Source organism: Lissotriton vulgaris, chromosome 1_1 (genome assembly GCF_964263255.1).
Source record: "Lissotriton vulgaris chromosome 1_1, aLisVul1.2, whole genome shotgun sequence".
NCBI lineage: Eukaryota > Metazoa > Chordata > Amphibia > Caudata > Salamandridae > Lissotriton > Lissotriton vulgaris.
Window position 1 is genome coordinate 1,428,247,752 of NC_141685.1, and position 16,453 is coordinate 1,428,264,204.

Genomic DNA, 16,453 nt, shown 5'->3' on the forward strand with positions numbered 1-16,453 from the left:
GTCGTCGTCGTCGGCCCATTAGATGATAGTGCTGTAGCAGGTACAGCACCGGATACATATGTAGAGCTGGGTCCATGGCGGTTGTGAACGGATAGTGTGGACCGGGTCGATGCTATCGCGCTCCCTGTCAAGTTTCTGCCGTCTCTGGTTGGGTGGTGTCTCCGCTACGGTCCGTCTGCCTGTTTGGGCCATCCTAATTTGTGGAGTGGGGCGGACGTCATTCCACACGGCGGTGAGTTTCCTTTGGCTCCTACCTCCGCTGTAGCGGGCACACTTTCATGGCGGTGCGCGTCGCTCCACGGCAGACGGGATTTAACCTATGTTTTGCTATACTAATATGGCGGAAGTGTTTCCCACAGCTTGCGGGCGGAAAAAGGCGTTTTTCCGCCCGCCAGCTCTGCGGTGGTGCCACCACCCGACATTCTAATGGACCCCTTAGCATACACCAACTAAAGTGCTAATACAATAAATCAGTATTACAAATGTTACATAATTTTAAATTAATTAAATACTTAATCAACCATTAATGTTAAATTATTAGTCAATTATTAATTCACTTCACACCCAATACCCATGCAAAACTAGAAGGCTGAAACTAAAATATAAGTAAAATAAATAAATATTCAATAAATTACATAATCAAGATCAATTAAATAATAGGCAATTATCAATTGTTTATTAATTATCATTTAATGTACTTCCCACCATATCCCCCTGCAAACTCAACAACCTGGTACAGCACTATAAATTACTATAACAAATGAAATAACATTTTCTAACTCACTTAAAATGTCAAACTATATATTTTTTAGATATAATCTTTATATAAACAATAGTAACACATAAAATTAATATATCAACTAAAATCCATTCAATTAATTAACAAAAGCATATTTTGTACCGCTATATTATAGAAAATGAAATAAAAAAAGTAGTTATAATTAAAAATTATATAATTTATCTAAGACAATGATATTCTTGTCAACAGTATTTGTGCATCACGATATTTGTTTATCACGATCTTTACTTTTCGATATTCATGCCTTCTGATATTTTTAATCTGATATTTTCTCCAAACACCTGCTGTTGCTGTGGTGGAGCTACTGTTGCACTGGTTGTTTAGGTGATGTTCCGTTTGCGTGTTTAACAGGTGATGGAGGTGGTGCAGAACTAGTAGAGTGCTGATCAGAGTCATCTTGTGCTGTGTCTCCAAAAACTCTACTGTCACAATTATAGGCTTGGACTATCCAACTAGTCATATATTATATTTTATCAACAAATACATTTCATCCACAAAACCCGATACCACATGCAATTTTCTACAATGACATCTATTGCATTCCATGTATAACTACATGTGATATTGACAAATTGACATGGATTATTTCATTGTATTTCGTACTCACCTGGATACTCAACTCCTCGTCTTCTAATCCTCCTTCGATGCCTTGAATGATCGTCAGGTTTAAAATCCTTCGAGCCTCCTCTCATGAAGTTAACTTTAGCTCTGATGGAGATCATCCACCATGATGTTTCAGATACTGCAACCTTTTTTGCATACATCAACTTTCCAGGGGTTTGCAGACACAGCATCAATTGTATTGGAACTTGTTTGCTAGATTTCTGCTGTGGTGTTGGTTCTGGTCTTGGATACCAAATGTCTCACAGGTCTAGCCTCTTCTTTCAACACCTCCTCTGTACTTGCAATTCAAGTTCACTAAATTCTTAAATAATCAGATGCTATGATGCTGAGTGGGCAGGTCACATGGAGTGGATGGCACTCTCTTCAGCTGGATTGAAGTGGATTCAGAGTCCACAAAATGTCTGCCTGGTGATCTTCGGATTCTAGGTGTTGGGCAAAAAAATTATTTTTAATGGATTTTTCTGCTCTAAAATGAAGATTAAGAATTTAGCATGCTCTCCTGTGCACTTGACATCATTTTGGTACAAGAAGATAACATATTTCCTACTGATTTATGTAATTTTCGTCGTATTTATTGTATTGCGTAATGTACGTTTACATTTTTTTTAAATAATGTTGTGTTTTAATTAATCACAGAATGTTTTTATTTTCTTGTACCAAAATGTACCAGGCAGAATGAGCTTGGAGGCAATTTTGAAGACAGGGCCCACAGGTTCACACTAACGTGGTGAATGTATGAGATGAAGAGGTCTTGGAGTGAAGCAAATGTTCGGGCGTTTGCCATGTTGTGGTTGGAGGCAATAGATTGCAATATTTGTCTGATCAAATTAGCATCTTGCACGATCCCGCTTAGCTAATGTCCCACCTTGTCTCTTCTCTGCAGAGGTACTCACTGAAGAAGTTTACAGCGAATGACAGCAGTCAGAACGGTGCCATTTTTCAATCTGGCGTGGACTCCGTCTCACGAGCAGCACTTTCCTCCCTTGCATTTCACATCCATTTACAAATGACGCATTTGGGCAGAGAGGATGGCATAGAACAAGGGCGATTGATGAGGATAAACTGCAGAAAATGGCTGCTCAGTTCCACTCCCGGCAGACCTGAAGTGCACTTTCGACCTCTCTCTCGCCTCACTCGGTTGCCACCTCCTCATTAGTGAATACACACATTGGTACTTGAACACCCAAAAGCTTGATATTAAATTAACCTATTATTTATGAACTGGAAAGTGAAATAATAAAAGAACAGTACTGAAAGTAAACTATATTCATATACAGTGCCTATATAAAATGCACAACATTTTATTTTGACTCCGTTACTAAATTTATGATTGCAAACTATTTTGGTAATGTAATGAATTACATCCCTAAACGCACTGTATATATATCTACTTAGGATATATCATAAAAGCTGCCAGTACAGTGCACGCCTGAAAGGAATAATCCCCTTGAGAGATTTATTTGCATCATGTTTGGAACAGAGATGTGAAAGTTAAGTGAAGTCAACACGATAAATGTCACACCTAATTGCCTGCCAAGCAACAGAGACCCCAAGGAGGCGTTCAAGGATAAAACAATGAAACGTTTCCTATGTGACTGGATACGCTGTTTCATTTCCTGAAAGAAAATGCATTGTCTAACGTTTGAGGCTAAATATGAAACATGTTTACAGGAAGAGATCTGCTGCTGCGTAGGAAACAGGTCTTTTTGAGAGGCCAACAGACCTGCCTTGAAACCATTGCTTTACATCAATTTATTTTGCCTTTCACCGGGTAATTCACCTTATCCTCTTGATTCCTGTTTTCCTCCCTCCGGTCTCTTTTCAAGCTGTGCCAGGACTCGGCTGTTTACAGTTCCCTGTGCACAGATTACAGGGGCTGGATACACTAGGTCCTGAATGTAATTGTTGGCACCAGCATGACATTCCTTACGAAATGTAATCGGCAGAGTGTTTTTTTGTGATCCTGACATGTCATATTTTGGTTCCCATGCGTGCAACTCTGCCTAGGGGGAGTAATTTAAACATGGGGTTGCAACAAATGGCTATTTCAATGTCAACTTTAACAACTGCGTTAACCACCAGTACATTTCAAGCACAGGGCTTGGTAGGTAAGAATGAGAGAGGGCCCAGGTGTGGGCACAGTGTGAGTGCAAAGCAGTGCATGTATTGAGTTACAGGATTTATGCAATAGATATGCTGACAAGCCCACACATCATGGTTCTCTGGTAGTACTTTTATTCTGTCTCTACCTTGTCTGGGTTCACATTCTCACTCTAAGTTTCACATGACTTTTTATTTGCTTTGTAGAGTGCTTTGGGCACAACAGAATATGTTCAATTCCCACAAACAATGGTGCACATTTACTGAACTTTCACACAACGCAGGACACCAGGCAAAGTTGCTGTGCTGCGTTGTGTGAAAACCAGAGGGCAGAAATGCTCCATATTTACAAAGATATTGAGCATTTCTACTCTCTCCTTGCACTGGTGCAGTGTTCACAGCATAGTGCCAACTCAGAAGACACCATTGCACCATAGTGCAAGGGTGCCTGTCTTACAAGGCAGGATTGTTTTTGTGCAGGAAGGTAGGCCTTCCTGCACAAAAATAATCATTATCAGCATTTTCCTTTTTCTACGTCTGCTGTAAAAAACTTTCTTAAAGATAGGTCACTGTGTTTAAATAGGACGATGGATCCTAACTTGCTTTTTACATTAAGGCCTGGATTAATGTTTCTTGCTTGTCCTTAGCGTATCCTTGTGCATCAGTCTCTTCTGTAGATATTTAAACGTCCTTATTTAAGGTGTGCTTGCAGGAGTTTTTAGTGCATTAACATTATTGGTTTGTGTTCTTCCATATCTTCACAGGACTAGGCAAGGCTGAAATGTGAGTCCAAGAACCGAGCCTGGAGTCAGCCGCACACTATGAACAGGTAAGTGAATCAGAAATCGGAGGACTGGAGCAAGAGCAGGAACTTCCTCTCTCATGAACAAAGGACAGAAAAGCAATCTGCGCTACACGGCACCAGAGATGGCCAGAAGGTCCTGCAGGATCCTGCAACCTGGTTGCTAATCTCATAGGACTTGACAACAGGACTTGAGAGACAAAGAAAGGGCTGGGCAAGGAGCATTGACATGGCGGAGGTGGTCTGTGGATAGGCAAGGTGTTTGAAAGATAAATGGGGAGTGGAGTGGGCAAAGACAAACTCCAGGTCTGTGTATCTGTGAGAAAAGTTGGTGCCAAAGAAGTTGGGCGGCCAGCGATGAGGACCTTTGCCCAACTTCCCTTGAGGAGGGTGGCAATGGGGTGGGGAGATTCAAAGTGTGGAGTTTACCAGGACTAAGACAACACTCCATGGACAGAAGGCTTTTATAGACAAACGCCTCACGGTGCTACCATAAATGTCATGGAAGTCATTTGGGGAATCTACCCCTGACCCCTAACTTGCCCCATGCAACCTCTGGTACTGTCTTTTCGACCCCTGGCCTCACAGTGGGCAAACTCAGTGCCAAGAACACATAGGTGGCTTTGCAGTCATATTTCCTGGCCATTTTTCAGTACATTAACTGTGAATAATATTGTGTTATTCACTATTTGTGTAATAAAAATCAAGCACCGTTAGCTAGAACTGGACCCTTGGTGGCAACAGAGGTAAGTAAAAATGCGTTTAAGTGAATGTTCTGTATATGCTTGTGGGGATCATAGGCAGAATATTGATGCATACAATATTAAAATACAAAAATATTGACAACTAATAAATATCACATTCCTGTCATAACTAATAAAACCACAAATATCAAGAACACAAATATTGTTGTAAAAAATGATGAAAAATATCATCACCTTCACATAAACATATAATATGTCAAAAATATTGATTCACACAATTTCAACTGCATTAATATTGCCAAAACAATTTCATTATCATTAATAAATATATTTTTTGTTCACATAAACCAATTATTTAAAATTACCATGACACATTTTATACACATTGTTAGAAATTGGGTCTCTATTTGGTAGCGGTATGCACCCTGTCCAAATAAAGACCACAGTCCTAGTCAGGGTAAGTCAGATAAAACACCCTAAATTAACACATGCTCACCCTCCGATAGCTTGGCACAGAGCAGTCAGGCTTAACTTAGCAAGCAATGTGTAAAGCATTTGTGCAATGCTTAAAGCAGTAAAACAGTGAAAACACTTCATAAAAATAATCCACACCAGGTTAGAAAAGTAGAACTTAATTTAATGAACAAAACAAGACCAAAACAACAAAAATGCACTAGGTAAAACCTTAGTTATGGATTTTTAAAGAATATCTGCAAATATAGTGCCTAAAAGCATAAAGCACCAACTGGGCTTATCTGGCCATGCTTGACCTGATCAAATCCAAAGGTTCAGGCCACTCATGATGGAGCACTGTTTAGTTTAGTTTAGTTTGTTTATTTATTTCGAAGGTTAAAAACCATCATGAAAATACATCACAATAAAAAAAACATGATCATAAACTTTCTCAACGACATCTCATTAAAAAAGAAAGGCAAGGGGCATCACATTTAAACGGGAGAGTTATAGGGCCAAAGTGCAAATGACATACAAAGAATCCAAATCACATAATAGATAGCTCCATTGCCTACCAATTTCAACAGCCCATAGTGTTTCTGAGTTTAAAAGCAACTTTAAGAAAGCTTATAATGGCACATAAGGTTCGCATTTCGGTGGCTCTTTGTAGAAACAGTAAGGCAGGTTTGGCGTGGATGATTTTTGAGTCTTTTAAAATCCCTACTAAAAATCTTTGACGGGGTGTTTTAAAATAAGGACACAATAATACAAAATGAAGGGTGTCCTGCGGAGACCTATTGTCGCAGCCGCAGGCACCCTTCTGCTCAATTGTTAGAGTAAACCCTGATGGGTGAGCTAAATTGTGGTGCAACAAATTGAGCCTAAAACGGGTCATTAAAAACCTCTCGTGCTGACTATGCAATAGAAAGAGGTAAGGTGATGGAGCACTGGTTGAAGACAGGGACCAACCTTATCCTGCTGAAAAAGTACAGCGTTGTACCGTTAATGGAGCCCGATGTGTGGAGCAGAGGAGGCGATGCATTGTCATCAGTTCCTGTGGATGTAGGTGATGCATTAGTTCCAAGCCATGCAAATCAAGATGCGTCATCGTCATCTCCTTCGAACGTAGGTGATGCGTTTTAATTGAGCTGTGGAGCTGGTGATGCAATGTCTTCGTCCTCGGCGGCAACAGTGATGCATCTGCTTTGAGGAGGGATGCATTAGTTCTAACATGTGCCACAATGGCGATGCGTGGATTTTGATGAGGACAGCACAGAAAACCCACAGCCAAGTGCCTAGGACTGCACTGGCACCACTTGGCAGGGCAAGACTCACAGTTGACAGAGTTTGTGTGCTGTAGCAGGGTTGTTAGAAGTCTTTGATGTCTTTGAAACTTCAAAAGAGGACGCAAACCAGCAAGCCCTTGGAGTCACTCTGGGTTCAAGTGGTGTAGGTCCTGTCCATCTTACCCAGGCAGAGGGGGCCACAGACAGCAGGCACGTCGGCAGAGCAGAAAAGCAGTTCTTCCAGAACAGCAGTCCAGCAGAGTGGGACACCCTCAGCAGTACAGTAGTCATTCTTTCTGGTAGAGTACCCACAGGTCCAACAGTGTGCTGAAGTGGTGGTGTCTGGGGTCCAGTACTCACACCTAGTTGTGCTTTTGAAGTGGGGAAGAGAGAGGATTTTGAAGTGCACAGAGTCCCTGACCTTCCTGCCCTATCTCCAGACTCACTACAAAGGGGTTGCAGCCCTTTGTGAGGGGACAGGCAGAGCCCATTCAGGTGTAAGCGTCAGCCCCTCCCTCCCATTCTGCCCAGGATGGCTCATCAGGATGAGGATGGCCCATCAGCCACACCTAAGCTCCTTTTATATGTGGCTGTCTGGAGGGAATTCACAAAGCCCAACTGTCACCCACCCTAGCCATGCATTCAAAAACAGACAGAAGGCACAGAATGGTTTAAGTTAGAAAATGCCAACTTTCAAAAAGTGACATTTTCCAACTTGCAACTTAAAATCTAACTTTATCATAAGTTGTGATTTTAAATTGTGAGCCCAGAGACACCAAACTTGAGACGTCTATCTTTTCTCAATTGGAAATTGCACTTATAAAGTGCAATAAGGTAAACCTAATGTTAACCTATGGAAGAGATAGGCCCTGCAGTAGTGAAAAATTAATGTAAGAGTTTTTCACTACTTTGACAAGTAAAACTTAAATACACTGCACCCTGCCCTTGAGGCTGTCCAGGGCCTTACTTAGGAGTGACATATATTATAAAAAGGAAGGTTTGGTCCAGGCAAGAAGGTTTACTTGCCCGATTGACATGGCAGTTTAAAACTGCACACAAAGGCTCTGTAATGGCAGGCCTGAAACATGTTTAAAGGGCTACTAAAGTGGGTGGAACAATCAGTGCCGCAGCCCCAGTAACAGCATTTATTTACAGGCCCTGGGCACATGTGGTGTACTGTACTAGGGACTTATAAGTAAATTCAATATGCTAATTGTGGATAAGTCAATGTTACCATGTTTTAAGCAGAGAGCACATGCACTTTAGCACTGGTTAGCAGTGGTATAGTGCCCAAAGTTGTGGAACTTACCATAACTGGCTAATTTCAGTATTTCTTTCCACATTATATATTCATCAGTCCTTTAATTTGAGTGTATTCTGGAACTTTTAGTTCACTGTAAAAAATGTCAGCATGCAAAGTTTCATGAACTAAAAAGCCAGCCATGGCCAAAAGGCAGGCAAAAACAAATTATTTCCTCCTTGTGCACCTCTCTTGATCCCCTCATCCCTAAATGCAATTTGCTACTATATTTCCCTTGTAGTCAGCCTTGCATTTTCAGCGTACCACTGAGATTGTATTACAGCAGCACAGAGACATATGAAGCATTTCTGGGGAGAGCTGTGTAGAAGGAGGAAGATACAAGACATGAAGCTGAACAAGGCTGGTAAAAATCATGTATCTACACTGAAGACATGGGGAGAAAAATAAATTAGTTGGAGTAGAATGAGAGTTGCATGTGGGATGGTTCTACAGGGACAAGTGTTTGACAGTGTGACGCAGCAGCATGGCAAAACCAGAGCTTTGAAGGAAACAGATGAACATATGATCAGCAATTCAGAGGCAGACAAATCAGCCATGGGTGGTGAGTGAACACAAACAGTTGAAGAAGATCATGTAGGGAAGGATGGAGGAGAAAGTTTCTTCCCTGACTGTAAAGCAAGGTGGACAGGGGCAGGTGCTTTATTTCCTGGAAAAGCAAAGATCTGCAAATTTCCATGGGCTGACTCCAAAAAGTGAGGTACATTCCATTGTGCCAAAGCCTGATGGCGGCTTGCCCAGACAAACCAATGGCTGAAAGTGGCTGACCCAAAGTCCTTTCTGCATGACGTTTGTAAGATATATTTTGTTTTCCTTGTTGGCATGAGCTATTGAAAGCAGCTAAAAATGGTCAACTTACAGAAACAAAGTGATAGTGGCACAAGATGATAGCACTGGTACAGGAGGGGAGTCCCCTTATAAATGCAACATGTCCCAAATTCAGGAGCATGCTTTTTCAACAGTGAATACAGGCTGTGCTGAATTTCCAGAGAGATATTTGCTGGCCCAAATCTGGTGAAGTGTGTCCCCAGAATACAGCCAAGTAGTAGGGAATTACGTGCAGAAATTGGTATGGTTTCACCGGTTTCTCCCATTCTGTAGGGCGAACTTGGCAAAAGAAAATCATTCAGATGAAGGGAACTTGCTCTGTAATTGTTGTATTTTAGTTTAGCTCTGGTGCTTTTATTGAAGTTTCCAGTGGTGTTTGACTCACACTTCTAGTTTCATGGTTTCTTTATGTACACTCTGGTAAAGACCACCATTATGGGATTACCCTTTCCTGGTGGGATACAGGCCTGCTACATTTTGAAAGACAAACTTAGAGCCCATACTAAAAAAAAACAGTAATTAATAAGACCCATTATCATATGCCCATCATCCTGCCTTTCCTGGGGAGGGCTTTAAATATCCAAGAATGTGCACTCTGGGATGTTAAGGTTTTTAAAGAGAACACCTTCCAGAATAAACTTTCTTTAAAAGTACAAAAAAAGAGTAAGACTGAATTTACTCGAGGCATAACCATTACCTCTGGAAATGTGTGCAGACAAATTGATCCAGCCATTACATTTAACCAAGCCAGATATTTAGAGACACTAGATTTCAATAGTATTGATGTTCCTTCATGTCTATTTGTCTTGGGCATTCCCTGCCTATTCCTGTTCTACTAGTGACAAGTGACAAGTCTGAATCCTTGAGGTGATTTCTGGTACAAGAAACCTTGATGACTGCATTCCCTAAAACTTATAGACATTTTGGATTTTCTGCTGATAAGGGAGGTGAAACTCTTCTCCCACATGCGGAATATGGTCATGACATTGACATGAATTTTGGAGCTAGGGCTACTCCTTGGCTGGATATATCCACTTGCAGCAAACGATGAAGTGCCCATTTTGCCCCATTCTGATGGTCGGTTTCATTTCATTGTGTAAGCTGATATGACTTATTTTGCCATCAAAGCTGTTCTTTCCTACATATAGAAATGGAAGCTATACATCTGGCAGTATTCTTCCCTTGGACTCTTTCAACAGCTCACTGATCTTACATCATCTATAATCAAGAATTACTAGCCATTAAGTAAGGTTCACCCTTTAGAGACAGTACTCAGTAGCACCATTCATCTTTTACTGAAGATTATTTTTCCAACTATGACATGATTCTTACAAAAGTTCCTCTTCAGAATAAAATGAATCCTCATCCACAAGCAAAAGACATAGACATTGCATGGTATTTCTTTAGATCTCCCATAGTCATAGTCACTGTTAAGGCATACAAAAATAATCTAACCTGTTTTAATGAGGCCATTAGAAAAGAAGTTCCTTTTAACATTAGAGGAGAGAAGAGCTCACATGGTCCGTAATGTAAATGAAGAGAAATATGTTTTAAGAAATGTTTGGAAAAAAGATGAATACTAGGTGAAAATGGTTTATCCTAAATTGAAATTAGATAGATGACAAAAAGGGAAATTATGTGTTTACAAAGGAGAAACCAGTTTAGAAAGAGACACATTGGGGTAAGTAATTGTAAACTCAATTGAAGTTTTAGAAGTACCTGTACAAATTTTAACAGGGGAATTAGCAGTTATTCCTGGAGTCTATTTCGTGTGTGACCTGAATGCCTATTTTCAATTACCTGCTGATTGGGAGGGTGTTTGCCATTTAGCTTTATTGGTTCCTAAAATGTATTATATGAATAGCATAGATGCTTTACGAATGACACCACCTCACAGACACAGCTGCAGTACTCATGACGGGACACAATTAGTGGGAGACATCTTCGGAGCAATCATACCACCAGTAGTAGTTTTAAATGACAAGAAAATTAGAAAGCTATCAACAGTAATTGATAAACTGGCTACTAGTGCATCTGGTGCTTTTCCAGCAGTTAATACAGAATTAGTGGCTATTAGATGAATGGTCTTGCAAGATCAATTAGCTTTAGATATCTTGTCAGACGAGAAAGGCGGAGTCATCAAAATGTTGAAGGCTCAACATTGTTGTTCCTCCATTCCTGACAAGAATAGAAAGAAAGAAGAATCTGATCTGAAACCTGAATTAGAACCTTTAGAAACCACTAGTGCTTTTAGGGAGTTTAGGCAAAGGAGCTTCTGTCACGTGCAACTGGTTTGTAACAGTGAGGGAGGACTTTTTAGAGTCATATTGAGACATGTACTAATCATTGGTATTTACTTGATATGCTTATATGCTTTGTATAAAGGCTTTGGATACTGTATAACAAGGAAGAAGAATAAAAAAAAATAGGCAAATTAGAGGAAAAATACAATTAGAATAGACAAAAATAAAGAGTTGAAGGAAATTGAAACCCTGAAAAATAAAATGAATGGCTCAGCAGAGATGCATTCCTAGGTAAATCTGAGAATGCACCAAAATCTATGGGTGGATGCATAGGAGCACCCACTCTCCATCCATGAAGCGCCTCCCAGGAGCAGAGTAATGCAAGGCAGTGCTTTGCGCTGCCATCCGTTACTCTAGATTTATCAAGCCGTGCAGTGCCACGCAAAGTGACCTTGCGTGGCTTGATAACCCGGACTTAGGTGTTGCGTCACCCTTGTGCCCTCTTGCATGGTGCACAGGTGACGCAAAACCTTGATAAATATGGGCCCTAATGTCTAAAGACTAATGTACCGGTCTGGAAAAATTGAGTATATGCCTACTCCCAGGAGTTTACTCAAATTCTATTGGAAGATGCAGAAGACAGAAAGAAAATATTTTTGCAACATAGAGTATTGTGTATTTATATTAGTGTGTATTCATAGACTGGAGCTGGATTCCTTCCCTGATTATCTAACTGAAGACTCGCCTTTGAGTTTCTGATGCCTTTCTTCATGAGATGCTGCCTTACTTAGATTTTGTTAATTTTCTGAAATTTTTTTGGCTGAGAATACCTTCTAACTTATAAATAATAATACTATAGGAATAAACAATTGAAAACTAAAAACATTGAAAATAAAACCCTTTAATTTACACTAATTCTCTTTATTGACTGCACTAAAGGTCTTTAATAATTGTTGATATGTATTCATGTAGATGATCGCTCTTTATTACGGATTGTTGAAGAACAAAGATCCCTATGACCAGTGGCGGGGTAATTTGATGATTATATATGAATTTTAAAGTATAGAAATCCCTCCTCCCTCAACTCCGAAAGCAGCTTTGTTGGAAATTGGGTTAAGGGTTGATGGGGGTGAACCCTACTCAAGCAGCAAAATTATTTGTCAGGTTGAAGCACAAGCAAGCCCCAGGTTTACCTCTGCTCAATCCTCTGGTAGCTTGGCACAAAAGTAGTCAGGGTCAACTTAGAGGCAATGCGTACAGTATTTATGCAGAAAAATAGAGCAAAATTTAATTAATTATTTGAGACCAAAATGACAAAAATAGCTTAGCCTAAGGAAGTTACCTTTCCAGTGACCTTCTATGGTGGGCAATCCCTCTGCCTCAGCCCTCAGCAGTCATTGTTGACCCGAATTTCTTCTCTCCATTAGTAATAGTTGAGATGTGGAGTACAACCTCCACTTCCACATGCATAGCATGTCATGCCATTGGTAAGCTTTGGTTGCAAAGTGGATTTCATCCATTCACTGGTAATGTCAAGCCTCAGTTGCAGTAATACTATATACATTGCTCTGCAAAAGAAGAGTTCATATCAACTTCAGCAGGTGCAAAACCAAGGAACAAAACTGGTTATGCGAGTGAAAAGTCTCAAAGAGTAACTTGAGACCAGCATTTGCCTACAGAATCACCCATGTGTCTTACAACAGGGAAGGTATGGAGAAAAAAAAACCCTCTGAACGTGATCCGAAAGCCTGGAATAATACACCACCAGACCTGAAACAACAGGAAGACCATAACAAGTTCAGAAGGAAACTGAAGGTCTTCCTGTTTCTTTAAAGTTTCCCAGAGTATACTCCTTCTTTAACTGGCTGCCCAATTGTAACTGTGAATTTGAGGCTTAGACAAAGCATCACTGTTCTATGCCGGATAAAATAATGTATCATTGCAGACTGCTTCAATGAAACTTAGAGGAACTACACCGTCCCTCTGTATAACAGGAACATGTATACTACTACTTGGGTTCTTTGAATGCTCCCTGTCTTGATCTTTGCTAGCAACATTTCAATTTTCCAACTTTTTCTCTGGACCCTAGGAGCCAGTACATCTCTTTGAGAGCCTGATGATGTGGGCCATGTCTCATGGCATTTAATCGACATGCTCAAGTTGGCATTTTGCGTTTCTGGTTCTACATGGTTCTACATGGGCGTACAACTCATCAAGTACACATATCTTATATGTTACTGTTTACTCTGCAAACCACACATTTTGAATTGCCCACTTTTCCATTGATGACATGTAGATCATAATATTGGCCTGCCAAATACGTTTTAAAAAAGCAAACATGTTTACCTGGAGGTTCACTTGCGCACCAAGACTTTGCAAAGGTATCCATAGCGTTTGAAGGGTTACTACCCCTGATTATGGAGTCACGATTCAAAAAATCTTTCAAAATATGGTATCTGTGATCATAAAGGACCAGTCCTTAGAGTCAAGGGGGCAGATTTACATGCCCCTCGTGCCACTTTTGCGTAATTTTTAACATGGGAAAAATGACGCAAAAGTGGCGCAAAGGGCTTGTAAATCTGCTCCCGTATCTTTGGACATTTATGCCCTGAAATGTAACGTAATACTGCAGATAGATGTTCTGTAGCAGTAAATGTAGGTTTAAGTGAGGGAATATAGGGGTTCCTAGTTTACGGATATAGGAAGGGTCTATGAATATAAGGAAAAGACACAGAGGCATCATTTGGAGGATATTCACAAGCAATCCAAATGAGTTTTCTCAATCAATTTACACAACTAATTTGTGAGCGCCTAAACTTATGGAAGAAGAGAGCACATTTTCCAGGGTGTATCGAAAGGCTTCTCTGCATGTTGAAAAATATGCTCCACGTCGAAGCAAAGAAGAAAAACATAGCTAAACGCGCAAATGCACATTTCCTCCAATCCAGCTTTTCCTCTAGACTAAAACTATGGAAATAAAAGTATGCAGCCATGTACGCCTATCGATACTGCAGATTTCTGGAAGCATAATCCGCTTTTGTGAGGACAACTAAGAAAATTATAGCATGAACTCTATTGGTGGTATTTCGATGTGTCACTGCTATTGGTCGTATCACAAACCCGTCACCACATTGCGTGCATGGCTTTGAGAAATCACAAGTAATCTAGAGATATCATAAGGTTTTGTACTATTACTACGCTAACCCTATACTTATTAACACTGAGTACCTGGTGCGTTCCGTATATGGCTTCTTCTCCGACCGAAAAACGATTTCTCTGTCTCGAGCTCCGTATTTGCTCACATTCGAGCTGACCCGAATGTAAAAGGCAGGCGCATGAGGAGCAGACGGGCTCTTGTTTTCTGTACAGTGATGTACCTCTGGGGGACTCGTTTCTCTCGCGGCCTCTGTGTGCTCCTGCTTTCTCGAGGAGAAGCTTAAGAGTCAAGCACGCGTGCTCCCCACAGAATTCCACCATCTTGGCAGGCCAGATGGTCTCTGTTCTTGTGATAGTACTAACATCGGATAGTTACAACTTCCATTAGCAGAGTAATTAAAAAAACAAGCGCTCGCTTGTTTCTTTGCACATAAAGGATTGTGCTAATAATGTCTTATTATCCCAGAAATCACTCTCCTTTCCTAGTAAGCAACTGCCAGATCTCTTCATCTTGCAGAGTTTTAGAAAAGCAAAGACAACAACAATTCTGAAGTAGAATTTTAAATTTAATTCGGAGAAAAACATGAAGTTTGCCAGATGGCAAACATCGACCACCCGCCTCTGTGTTCGCAATTAGCATGTGCCACATGTGCATGCCTCGCTTATGGGCACAATTAAAGATATTTCACATTTCTGAATAGAGTGCTGCTTTTATATGAAAGTGGAATTAATGATGTTGAACCTGAAGTAAATGCTTATTATCATATACCAGTAGTGGAATGTTGCTTGTAATTTGGTTTCATTATTTTGCAGTAATGAGCATGTCGGAGATAAGGAATCTAGTAGGTCAATTCACCAAAACTTTCTTGAAGGCTCTTTAAAGGCCAGACACTGAGTGTTGAATGGTGTTATGTAAGGCTAGTTGTGATTGGACAGAAGCGACTAGATGCCTTGAGGCAGTAAGATTGTTACTGGAATGTGAATGTCCTGATTTGTACTGAGATAATCTTCATTCAGCTGTAGGGTCCAGTTGCCACCATTCTTTATCATTTGCCAAGCAGCTGGGCCACAAGGCTGTGTGGTTGCAGACAGGCTTTCCAACTAACATGCTGCAAGCAGTAAAGCATGCTACAAGCAGAAGCCTTCCACTGTCCACAGTAGGTACTAGAGCCTGCACACTACCCACTCTCGGCAGCCTTGTGATTTCCGTGCCTCTAGGTCCCTATGAACTGTGCCATGGGTTCAGAAAATCCTTTCATCGAGCTGTTCTCCAATCAAAGACATTTGTCAAGAAATTCAAATATGATTGTCAGCAATAGCAAGTCTTGATTTACAATTTTAAATGGCACTGATATACAAAAGTGTTAAACCTTTAAAGACCACCCAACTTTTTTTTCCAAATACTTATAGCTCACAGAATAGTGAATATATTTGCACCAAAGGAACAAAAGCACGCATTTGGAGTAAAGTTCATGCCAAATTTGGTATAAATTCATTCAGCAGTTTGGGCTGTAGGTGCGAGCAACAGTGCCTATTCACAAAGGTAACCTGAGACAAAAGTCTAACTTTACGACTTTTGGTATTCACAGAAGTCATTTACAACTTTTGGTATTCACAGAATTCATTTAAGAGTCGTATCTTTATGATCGCAGTGTGGCGCAACCTCCTGCTCGGACCGGATAAAGTGTAATCAATGGGCTGGAATGTATTTTTTACAAAAAGGAACATTAGGAATGTGTGATAAATGGTGGAGGATGTCATGAAAAACAGTTTGGGCAGGGAAAAGGGTATGGCCAGACACTACATCACAACCCAGAAAAGTTTGCTCCTTTGCATCATGGTACAATTTGCACTCCCCTCAGTGTTAACTGTAGTGTCAACACTACAATCAACACTAAGGGCGCTACCCTTAGTGTTGAGTGTAGTATTGACACCAGAGTCAACACTGAGAGGATTTAAAATTGTGCACTGCATGTACCAGGATACAAAGGAGAAAACTTTTCTTGGATATAATGTAGTGTATAGCCATACCCTTTTCCCTGCCCAAACTGTTTTTCATGACCTCCTCTACAATTTATCACACATCCTAATGTTCCTTTTTGTAAAAACTGCATTGAGTATGGGTGTGTGTATGTTCTAT